This window comes from Quercus robur, chromosome 11 (genome assembly GCF_932294415.1).
Source record: "Quercus robur chromosome 11, dhQueRobu3.1, whole genome shotgun sequence".
In the NCBI taxonomy this organism is placed as follows: domain Eukaryota; kingdom Viridiplantae; phylum Streptophyta; class Magnoliopsida; order Fagales; family Fagaceae; genus Quercus; species Quercus robur.
In genome coordinates, this window is record NC_065544.1 from 7,276,403 (window position 1) to 7,289,279 (window position 12,877).

Below are 12,877 nucleotides of genomic sequence, written 5' to 3' on the forward strand. Positions count from 1 at the left end.
CATATAAAAATACTATAATTACTTCTATGGCGTGACCTTTTCCAAGACCAATACAAAAGAAAAGGGTGACCTTTAGAGTAATACCTTTTTTTCTATATATATATAAAAAAAAAAGAATCATACCTCAAACCTTAAAAAAAAAAAATCCGAATATATAAAACTATATAATTTTTATTTATTTATTTTGGTGTCTAATGATTGCTAATTTGCTATTTAAATAATTTTATAATAATATTGCTATGAAGTGACTTACAAATATATCCAAGCCAACAAAAGTAACTGTAGAAGCATCCAAATATATATTAAAACAAAATGAACGGTAGAAGCATCCAACTATATATTAAAACAAAATCAACGGCCAAATATTGACGTGCTTTTTTGCAATTCATTAAAGTCAACACATGAAAACTTTTTCTGCAAAAAAAAAAAAAAACCAGACTTTGTGTGCATGCTCTTCATTTTAAAATATTTGATTAGTGTTTTTAATGAAAAATATTTTATTAGTTGATTTAATAGGTTTAATCTTTTATCAATTATCATGGATTTTAATATTAAGGTTGTGTTTGACATTCATTGAAAAAAGCAATTTTTTTATTCTATTCAACTTATTTTTTACTACTATTTCGGAGTCCCATTGCATATTGGAGTCCCATTGCATATTTTGGTATTATTTATGGGTGTCATTGTATTATTTCAGCTAATTGTTAGTTTTATCTATAGTACGTTCAGTAAAAAAAATTTCAGTTTTAGTTAAATAAGTTGTTCTCAAACAAACTCTAAGTGTTTGTTTGGGAACAACTTATTACTAACAAAAATTAAAAACTTTAAGATCACTTACATTAGGAGAGAATAATTTAAAGAGTGAAAAAAGTTTTTATTTTATTGGTAGTAGAGATTGAAAGAAGTTATCTCCCAAGTATGGTCAATAAATTAATATATATATATATATATATATATTCATTTTATCATATTTATAAACTACCATTTTTATACTTGGGAAGTTCATAATTTTATAATTTAATAGTTGAGATGAGGGATTTGAATTCTGGATATCTAGAATTAAAAGACCAAAAAATACCAACTAGTTGAGTTACAACTCTAAACTTATGCATATTGGTTTGAATTATGTAACAAAAATAAAGTAACCCAATAAAAGCAATCATCCAAGCATGAAACATTCCACCCAACCTCAAAACGAAGATAAAGTTAAAGAATTTTCACCATATTCTTTTTTGCTTTTAATTGATATACTACGAACAAAAAAAAAAGAAAAGAAAAGCAAAATAGAATTACATAAAAAGGTCTACAATTAATACAATATGTTATATTAAGTCCCATAATTTTATTTTATCAATTAAAGTTTCAAAAATATAAAATCATTTCAATTTGAAGTATATGTCTATCTCCATTATTAAATTTATAATCTGGATAAAACTATATAGAGCAAGAAAAGGCAAAAGTTTATTAATTAAAGCTGCATTTCTCTTATGATTTGTTTATAAATTAATTTGGCAGCAACTAAATAGAAATAATATAGAGAGAAAACTCAAAATAAAGAAAGTTTCACTTAGATTAAGAGAGTGAGTATTAGAAAATGGTTTGGCAAAAAAATTTTAAAAATTGAAACCAATAGAAGAGATGGTAAAATATATAATTTATTAACAGTTTTAATTTTTTTTTTTCCTGTTTCATTATTGGCCAAAAGAATGTAATTATGAAAATGAATAGTGGAAAGGACAGTTTATGATAAGTTTAAAACCTTAATGGACAAAATGAAAAATTACTACAATAAATTAAGAGGTCGATTAAAGACATAATGACCACGTTTACAAACCAGCAGGACTATGATGTGGGCAAAATAGTAATTTCGCCACCACAAATGAAATTTATTTATGTATTTTTTGATAACATAAATGAAATTTATTATTCGTACACGAGCGCAAACTTACTTTAATATATTAAAAAAAAATATTTATATTTTTTCAATTTTGGTTTTACGGGTTTCACATTCAAAGATCCAAGAAATTTCCAAACTGTAAAAGGAAAAGGAAAAATAGAAAATACAAGAGAATTGGAATATAGTTCTCACATTTCTCACATTGATTCTTCACTGTGATTCTCTGTGCTTTTTTTTTTTTTTTTTTTTACACTACTCATATAATTTTCAACTACTTATACCTGAATTGGGTATGTTTTATTCCGAACTAATTTCACAGCGTTTGGTCACCAATATACTCTTAAATTCACAACCTTTATGTGAGTTCATTTTTTGTTTGTTGGGTTTTCTTTTATCTGAGTGATTTCAGGGTCTGATTTATGCGAAAGATTGAAGATTTTTTCTGGGTTTGATTGGAAAAGAAGTCTGGAAAGTGGGGTTCATACAACTTCTGAGCTACCGATGCTAGATAACCGGCAGGTTCAGAAGAATGCTATGCGTAATCAATCCGCAAACAACATTGAAGGTAGGACTGAGTTTTCGTGCACCCTTTGAGGTGTACGGAGATCTGATTATAGTTTTGTTTTAAGGAATATGTTTTATGGTTTTTGGTGTTTGGTTTTGATCATGGTGGTTTTGTTTTAACTATTGTCAACTTTTCTTTTTTGTATTTATGGTTTTAAGTTTGAGATGGTTGTGTTTTGTATTAAGTGGGGGGGTTGTTGTTTTGATGAAGTTTGATCCATGGTACAATGCATATTGAGGTTTGGAAGATTCTGGTTTTTGTTTTTGGTTATAATGAATTAAGTGGTATTTTGCCTTGTTTAACGGGTTGTGGGTTTTGAGTTTGATGAACATATGTGGTTGAAATGAATGTTGACGCTACTTATCTTGTTTTTGTTGTGATCAATGGTTAAATATATGTATTTTAAGTTTGAAGTCTATATAGAGATTGTTTGGAATTAGTTCGCTGGCCTTATCCTTCTATGACTGATGATGACATGTCGGTTTGTGGTTTTGAGGAAATTTAATAACACCCAATTAATTTATAACACCCACCATGGATTAACATAACCATGGAATAACATACAACTTATAAACATACAACTTATTATTAATTTCTAAAAGCTAGTTAATGACTTCATGCTAACTAAGAAAATTACACTTTAAAAATATTTAGGTCATAAAATCTCTTATTGGCATCAATGTTAAACATTCGTTTTTTCTAAATAAACATGTAATATTCATAGAAAGAAAAGACTTAGAAACAAATCACAGGGGGAGGGAATTAATCCCTTCTCTATCTTGTGATTTAAAACGAAAATTTAGTGAGGAAGAGATAGTGTTAAAATGTAGACACAAACCCGATTATGTATGTGCAATTTTGGAAATTGACCATATTATAGATGCATGCAGAAGTACCTTAGAGAGTAAAGAAAGGATTTGAAGTGCTGCACTTGTACTTCTGCACAGTTTTAATATATATACATGTTTGTAAGTAAGAATCGTTGGAAGCCTTGCGTGTTTGTACTACACGCAAGGCAAGTGCACTAAGGTAAGCCTTAACTCCTAACCCACCAACCCCATCACTCTTAAACCCCCATTTTTTGCTGCATTTGATGTTTATCTATCTCTCTAGCTTCAGCTTTTGGTTCTTCTATCGTGTACATGTGTTTTTTTTGTGATTGAATAGCCTTTATGTACTATTGTTGTGAAACAATAATATTTTTTTCTTTGTTCTCTATTTTGTCTTTTGGGTTATCAAACTTGGCTTATAATTGACCATGTCGTATTCAATACATATGTCAAGAACTATTGAAGTATGTGACTGTATAAAAACAGGTACATAGATAATAAAAAGGATGGAAAGAAAAAAGGGAAAAAAGGAAAATTTTTGGATATGGTGATTGGTGAAGTCATTAGTTGAAGACCCTCTAGAATTTCAGTTATTTGTAAACGCATGTTGAAACCAATAGCTTTATCTTAAGTAAAGGCAAAACAAAAGGTGCAACTATGACTATGGTTCTAGTTTCAAATTATGAAAGTGTTGTTGTCTTCTAAGAATTAGGGACACTTCATTTGGGATGCCGTGTACGTTTGGGACACTTCTGCACCCGTGTCCCTGTCGTATCATTTTTTTTTTTTAAATTGTGGGTCACGAGAGATATACTTATCTTTTATTTTTTTTAGTTTTAATCTTGAACACTTATATTGAACGTTATATTCTCATTATATTCTGCATGATATTGGTGATGGGTCGAGCGGTTGAAGTTTTGGCAAGACTGTTGTTGTGGGGAGACACCTCTTGCTGTCAACTTTCTTCAATTGTTTAGATTTTTCCTAGATAAGGAGGCAAGTGTGGCTGAATGAAGTTCAGTAATGGGGTCTTTTTTGGGATGTTAGTTTCTTTTGTTGGGGGGGGGGGTGGTTTCATGTTCAGGAATTGCAGGCTGTGTTGAGCTTCATGTATACCATATATGGCTCTCCAGTAAGGGGGTTTGGGGAGGATAAAATGAGCTGGAAACCAATATCATACAAAGATAGCTTTCCATACAAAGAAAGTTACCCTTTTTGGGGCCTTCATCTTCCAAACACTCTTCCAAGGGAAAGGAGAACCTGCCCTAGAGCTCAAAGCCGTATAGAAAGTTTTGGCTTAAAAACCATGACCTGTGTAAGGGACCCTACATAATTTGTTTTCACCAGTCTACCTAGTTTTGGCAGAATAAATAGTATGAAAGAAAGAAATAATGTTTGGTTTAACTACGGGTCTAGAACAGAAAGTTCTTTTCCTCCTTGAGACATATATCAATGCAGCTTTTGTGGTGTTCCTTGATGCAAATAAGACTAAGAGCTGCGTGGAAATTTTGAGCATCTCCCATGGTCTAACATAGTTACTATTTCTTCTTCTTAGCTTTCATCTGCAGGGTTTATTCGCTTGCCAAGGTTTGACATGGCAATGGCTAAATCTGAGGCTAACAGTAAGCCTGTCCTAGCTGCTGAAGATATCAATATTGTCACTGTGTAGGTTCTTTTGAACACACTGTCTAGGTTCTTACTGTTTAATTTCTCCTGCTAATATATTCAAATTGTTCCCTAAAGTCAATTATTTAATAATTGTCACTGTTCACAGCTATGGTAGAATATACTGCTTGCAAGTTGATAGAGTTGCGATGCTCCTCCACTCATATAGGTTTTACCGTGATGCTGTCATACAACAGGTAAGTTCTTGCCCAATTATTTTCCAGTCCTTTGATTCACTCAAGTTGGATTTTCAATCCATTAGTGGCAGACTAGCTGGATTCGTTTAAATAATTATCATGCCTTTAAAGCACATTTGAAAACCAATTTAGGATGTTGGTTATAGAGTATACAGACAGGCTTTATTACAATTTCTAAATGATAGAGTTGAACATGCATGAGTTTATTTTGTGATATGTTCATCATTTTGGTAAATTTATTTGACATTGTTCAACTAATGTATGGTTTTATTTTTTTTAATGAATCATAGCCTTCAAATGCTACTAGTAGGAGTGAGCACTTGAGCCGGCCCACCCAAAAACCGACCCGACCCAAACCGACCCGATAGGTTTTGGGCGGGTCTGAGAATATTCGGGTCGGGTTTCGGGTTATATTTTCGGGTTATTATCGGGTTAGGGTCGGTTTCGGGTCATATAAATACCCTATGTCTGAACCCGATTTTTGTGTTTGTGAAAAAAAACCGTACGTGGTCTCTATGCAATCTCCGCCTCCCTCATCTCTCTCTTTATTCCTCAAAGCCTTACAAGCCAATTTCAAGCTATTTGCTCCATTTGTCTCTGTGTAAGTCATAGAATAAATAGCTAAACCTATTTCTTGTTATCTCTGTTTCTTGTTAATAGAGTTGGGTTTTTAATACTTTCGGATTTTGGGGTTTTTTTCTATGTGAATATTCTGTTTGGGTTTGATTTTCTTGCGTTTTGTGATGTGGGTTTTGGCTTGAATCGTTTTTTTTAAGGACCCATTTTGATTTTTTTTCAGGTTTTAAACTAAAGAGCTCTTCTGCCTCTCTTTGGGGTTTCACTATTTTGCATTTTCGCCAAGGCAAAAGACCTCTGCCACTCCCATCTTTGAAAGCTTTACTCTGTTTCTCTGTTGGATTCGTGTACTTTTTAAGTGTTCTGTTTGCTTTATTTTCTTAAACCAAAGAACCCATGTCCTTTAAGTATGTCATGTTTTTTGCTGTTATATTCACATGTAATGGTTTTGATTTTAGCTAAAAATTCTATTTATTGACATTTGCATATAAATTATGAAAGGGGAAACTATATGTATACCTTTTATTTATTCATCCAAAGAATAAACAAACTTGGAAACTGTCAGAACAGGGTTCTTTGAGCTAATTGAGGAGTTATTTCAACTGTTTTTAAAGATTAAGACGTTGTATCTGCTGTGGTGCAGTCACTGTTTTGTGTAGTTTTCTGTGTTGGCAGAGTTGTTACCAAGTTTGTTGCATGTTCTATTTCAATGTTTGGTGTTGTTAGTTTGCTATGTTGATGCAACTTTTGATGCTCTTGTTCCACCCATTTCGATTATTTCTTATCCATGTGTGAAAATGTCTGCATTGAGCAGTAAAACTAGCACATGTTAATGACTGCTAGCAAATATCCGTCATGGGCATATATACACATTAAACTACCCATTTTGCATCCTTAAATGCTTATGTATCAGAAATATCGACATGACAAGTAGTTGGAGTAAATAGGTTGACCCACCTATATAATGCTCTAGCGTGTACACAACTGTGTTATAAATAGAAATAGTTGATTTCCATATGCTCTCATGTACCACTTGGTTTATTGGGTAAAGCTTTAAGCTAATAGGTCCGCATCTTTCTGATATGCTAATTATAGTACAAATATACACAGGCAATATAGTAGAAGTGCAAGTGCAAGTGCAAATGTCTTTTTAATTGTTTAGTTGTACATTTTTTTGTGCAATATGTTTTTGGAATATCAGGTGGAAGTTATTTTTAAGCTCTGTCCAAACTTAGAGGAGCTCTCTCATTCATCATCCAATGTTGTTGATTCTATTTGAACAAATTGCCTTAACTTTGCATTGGTCCTTTGTTTATCTAGCTTTTGGTGATGATTAAAATAAAAAGTTGTATTCGTATCCCTTGTTTTTATCTTCTTTTTGGGCAGTCGCTAGCTGAACTTAGAGAGGAGGAAAGTTTGCTATTGACGGAAAGGATAAATTTGAAAAATGTATGTTTCTTTGACTTCTTTTCCTGGGATATCTTCTTGTTTCTCCTATGTTGTTTCCTTAATCTAAATGTCTTATTGGAGATACCTAAATACTGAAATATTAATAATTTACTAATTCATTGAGCAGGAACTGCCAGCTTTGTGTCTCACTCTTGAGAAACAAAGAGCTACAAATGACAGTTTGAAGAGAATTAAGGTTAGTTTGCCTCTCTAATCAATTTCTTTGTCGTTTCTTTGATTAAAGGTGTTAGTACCAATTATAGCATCCATTCATAATTTAAAAGAATATTTCTTTTTTGCAGCAACCCCATGTGTATGAAGCCAAGTTTAATGTTGGAGCTTGAAGAAGTGCTTACATGCAGGATTACTGAAAAGAAACTTTTTTTTGACAACTAAGCATTCTGCCCAGCAATGGATTGCTGTAATCTGTTTCACGACTAAGCATTTTGTTGTAATGTAAAGCTTTAGATATCTTGCCATAGTTTTTCATTTCCGGCTCTTTAGTGCTTGTGTTGGTTTGTATGCATTTGTTTTGCTCTCTCAAAGTTCTGACACTGTTTGGAGAGTTCACAACAGAATGAAATGAATTAGAGTGGATAGGTTATAAATGAATGGAATGTGGAGGACTATATTATTTTCTTTTGTTTGGTGTGTTTTGGAGTTGCATAAGAGAAGGAATGGAAAGAAGAGATATCATACTTGCACCTCAGATGGTTCAGTGAAGATATTGTTGGTTTTGTGTTTTTATTGTGTGTATCCATTTAATAGTCATAAATGTGGCTTGCTAAGGAGATTTTAGCTTTTATTTTCATAAAATTTTTTTTAAATGATTTCATATTGGATATTTTTTAAATAGTATAATTTTTTTTTAAAAATGATTTGATATTGGATTTTTTTTTTTTAATGAGATTATTATTACAAAAAAGAATATAGTAACTAAATGCTCATGGAAACCAACAAGCAGCAGCAGCAAAAAAAAAAAAAAAAAACCAACCCGTGACCCGGAAAACCGACCCGATTTCAGACCCGATTTTCCGGGTCGGATCGGGTTTCAGACAGACAACCCCGATTTCTGTCGGGTCGGGTTTCGGGTCATAGTAAACCCGACCCAATATCAGTCCTAGCTACTAGTCACCTCATCAGAAAAAGCTCAACTGATGTATCTATTACATGCCGCATTTTTTGTCTAAATATTCAAAACTCATTGCAAAGAAGAGTAGAATACCCAAAATTTTGTTGCTAGACTCTGTATGGTTTGATGCTATATAAACCTAGGCAAGAAGTGCCTGGTAGAGTATCTATATCATGATAAACTATCACTAGCACCAAAAGCTTGAACAAATAAGAAATGCTGAATTTAATTAATCTCTTTGGGGGAAGATTTTTTACTTGTGATAATCTCATCGAGCGAGGTTTCTACTTAGCTGGTTGGTGTTACATGTGCCAGTGTAGTGGGGAGACGGTAGATCATTTGTTGATCCCTAGTGATATTGCATATGCTTTATGGATCTAGTATTTAGAGCATTTGGGATTTAATGGGTGTTACCAAGAAGGGTAGTTGATCTCTTGTTCACTTGGAGGAATTAGTTCAGGGAGCACTTATCAAATATTTGTAACTTTTCCCGTTATGTTTGATGTGGCTATGGTGGAAGGACTAAGATAGTCGTATTTTTTAAGATTCAGAATAATTAAAGGTGTAGTTGGAATCATTGCTAATTTGAACTCATGTTTGATTGGTCTAGAGCGTCGGGTCTTACATGTAGTAACTCCCTTCTAGAAATTAATAAACTGAGAAACTATTACTTACAATTCACTAGCCATCAATAAAACAATATAACAAGAGCAACAACCTATGATTCGTTTTTTCTAAATAAACATGTAATATTCATAGAAAGAAAAGACTTAGAAACAAACTGTCCAGGTTCAAAAAACAAAATTCACCACACACAAAAAAAAGTGAAATCTTTAGTGGTGTGTTTTACCTGCCCATTCCAAATGGCTTCTGATCGATGGTTGGGCTGCAACGTCAACACTGACGTGTCAATGGGGCCAGGCTGCGCATGGTTAATCTCTCCAGCATTTGCAGCAGCCATACTGCACAAAAATGATAAGCAATTAGTACTAGACATTATTGAAAACAAAAACAAAAACAACCTAAAACATATTGTCAATAATAATACATAATGAAACCACAAAATACAAAATATAAACCAGCATATAATGTATCCGTGAACTTATCATAAGACATTGCAGAAAATCTACTAAATATACATAACCATTGGATACATTTTACAGGAGACAAGATTTAACACATATCTCAGATGAATCTGATGCATGTGTGTTATCTGCAATCAAATACCCAAATTCATCCCCTTCAAAGCTACACCACATGTCATGCCATTTTTTTGTCCTCCTTCATCACAATAATATACTCAAACAAAAAGAAATAAAAAAATACTGATGTTATCTAAATGGGTCTTCGAAATTTGTCTTAAGAACATAAAATTCGAATCTAAAAAACTAAGTGAGAAATGGCATACTTGAAAAATGGGAACGAATTGAAGCAACAATCTGGGAATGAAGAAGAATGCTTCTTATACAAAAAAAAAAAAAAAAAAAAAATACAAACAAACAAACAAAACGAACTGACTCACCTTTTTTTCTTCTATTTCTTTCAGATACCGCGTAGGTGAGCGAGAGAGTGACTGAGGCTGGGTCGGTGAGGCTGAGAGGGTGAGTGGGTTGGGGCCGGCGTCGGCGACGGTGACGCTGAGAGAGTGAGAGGAGGAGAGGGTGACTGACAGTGTCGGTTTGCTGAGAGGGTGAGTGAGGCGTTTGACTGATGAGGGAGAGTGAGTGGGTGGGTGAGTGGGTTGGGCTGGCGTCGGCGACGGTGACGGTGACGCTGAGAGAGTGAGAGAAGGAGAGGGTGAGTGAGGGTGAGCGAGAGTCTGTAGAGGCGTTTGACTGATGAGGGAGAGTGAGTGGGTGGACGACTGAAAGAGAGCCTTAAATTCAAAAATATCCTATTAGAAATCGACCTTCACACACTCGGTTTCCAGGTCGTGCTCCACGTCAGTCCACGTCAATGGCACGTGACACCAACATGGAAATCGACTCTCTGATGGTCGATTTTTAGATGGCTGCCACCTGGCAATTTTGCCACATCAGATGTCACGGACAACCAAAACCGACTCTGTGAGAGTCGATTTACAAGGCCTAAAATCGACTGTCAGAAAGTCGAGATGTTACTGACCCAATTTGTTTCAAAACCGGACCTATTAACTAGATAGTTGGGAAATTAGGCCTATTTTCCAATTTCGTTCGTTTCATGTGCCTATTCTATTAGTGTTTTAACTTGAGACTAACTAGACTATTGACTTTCTAGTTGTGAATGGTTTAAGGAGTAAATTGGCCAATATAAAAGTTGAGGGGGGTGTTTTGGCCACTAGTTCAAAGTCCAAGAGGTGTATGGGCATTTTTCCCTTCATCAATAAAAGTGATGTACCTTTTCAATTCTTTTTGGTTTTCTTATTTTTCTAGGAGGGATGATAGCAATAATAGAACCTTTACTATCTCTTGAGAGGCACCAACAAGACCACCCATTTGTGTGGGTTATGCCCAAAACCCTATTAATTCAAACAAAGGGTTGGATTGGAGGTGCGGTCTCTCAAGGGTCTGGTGCTTAGAGCCACCTCTCCAAAGATCGAAGTTACCTCTCTAGCAACTAGTGCCAAGGTTTGGTAACCGAAGACACCATTCTGGTGACTAGTGTCGGAGGTCCGATAACTGAAGTCATTGTTTTGGCCATCAGTGCTACTGATCCGATGGCCGGAAATACCATTTCGACCACCGCTACTGGCAATCTAGTCACCAGAGACACTGTTGTAATAGCAGTTGCTGATAGTCTGGTCATTGTAGCCACCTTTCCAGCTATCAGTTCCAACAGTCTAGTCACCGAACCTTCGACACCATCGGCTCCAATGGCTGAGTCACCAATTTTATTAGTTTTCTTGAAAAAATTTACATGTCATACCAAACGCTTGAAAATATTTTATTGAAAATGTTTCACATGTAATATATTTTACTCCAAAATAGACGAAGCAATAATGACATAATCATGTTATACTTGATATAACTTTTTTCTAATGTGAATTTCTTAACAACTTCGTATTGAATTAATATTTTACAAATTCCACGTAGATAAACGCTCTTATTCTTCTACTAGCATGCCATATTTCATTTTAATAGAATATTATGCACTAATTTTTTTTTTTGACCTATAAAATCATTTAACATATAATTTTAAAATAAAAATAATTTGAAGTTATATTCTATTCTAGATGAGATAGTTATTGATGCCTGGTTTTTTTCTTTTTTTTTTTCCTGTCAATAAAATCTCTATAGTATGTTATCAAAAAAAGATTATTTTGATATTTAGCAAGCATAAAAAGTATATTTATAACGAGATATATAATTTAGTGATAGATTTGTGAAAAAAAAGTAAACACATTAGCATTGATACACCATGTTGAATATGCTAGAGTGGATGCGGAAGATGAAGCATAGAATAGGAACACCAAGAACACGAGGGTTACGTGATTCAACCTTGACGCCCTACATCCATGAAGGAATCCCTTAAGGGTTACATCTTTATTATGTATGAGAGTGTAGTACAATAACCTCCTGTATTACAATGAACCCTAACATGAGTATATATAGGCGACTAAATCCTAGACTACTAGTACAAGCAGGATTGGGCTTGGGCCTATTACATTGGGCTAATATATGTTTAATATATATCTCTAACACCCTCCCTCAAACTTAAGGCGGAAGCTCGATGGAGGCTTGAAGTTGGATAAGCATGAGAAGATCACTTGGGGATGCCGTGAAGAATGCCTTTGAAGAAACCACAATGAAGAATGTGCCAATTGACTGATTTTGGAGTCTCAAATGCAAAAACGAAGCCCAAAATCGAAATCTACGCGAAAAACTAAGCAAGATAGGCCCTTTCGGAAATTTTGACTTTTGGTCAAAGGTCAATGTAAAAAATCAAAGTCAACGGATCCTAGTCAAGTCAACAGTCAGTGCTCACGGGTCAGATCCGGGTGGTCCGGGTCAGGTCGGCCGGGTCAATCGGTCAGCTAGGTGACGTGGTGCTGACGAGGCGACACTACTGACGTGGCTGATGACGTGTCTGATGACGTGGACTAGGGCGTGTGTGGCATGCGCTGACGTCATTAGATGACGTCATGGATGACAGCATCACAGTTTTCGGCGCGTGGCTGTTCCATCAGCGCGTGGAGGAGAAACCAGAAACTAGGGAGGCGCGTGGAGGCGCGTGTAAGGTCGGATAAGGGCCGGAATCTCAAGTTCTGTAGATCGGTGGACGAGGAGGCCGTCATGGCGGCGCATGTACCAAGAACACGTTCTGGAAGTCAGGAATCTGAGGCGGTGCGTGTGAGTGTTCCAAGAGTCGTTGTTCGTACGTGGGGGCGTATGCGACTGCCGTTGGAGGTCGGGTTTCTGGGTTTTGGTCGCGATATGCCGTGGAGCACGTATGTCTTGTTGGTTTCATGAGGCGAAGGCTTGATGTGCATATATCTGATAGGGAGAGACATGAATTGCTTGGTTGTTGGATTTTGACACAGCACAGAGCCATGGTGGCAGCTGCGAGATGCCGTGGAGTCTAGATCCA

General features: G+C 35.1%; 1 protein-coding gene and 1 long non-coding RNA gene across 4 annotated transcripts in view; one reads left to right on the plus strand and one right to left on the minus strand.

Moving 5' to 3' along the window:
• The window catches only part of LOC126707733 (cyclic nucleotide-gated ion channel 1-like), a 140,207-nt gene that overhangs the window by 74,218 nt on the left and 53,112 nt on the right, over positions 1–12,877 (minus strand). The window lies entirely within an intron of this gene.
• Positions 5,651–7,904, plus strand: LOC126707737 (uncharacterized). The gene is made up of 4 exons (XR_007649051.1): positions 5,651–5,755; positions 7,117–7,179; positions 7,307–7,375; positions 7,482–7,904. It is a non-coding gene; the product is annotated as an uncharacterized LOC126707737 (long non-coding RNA).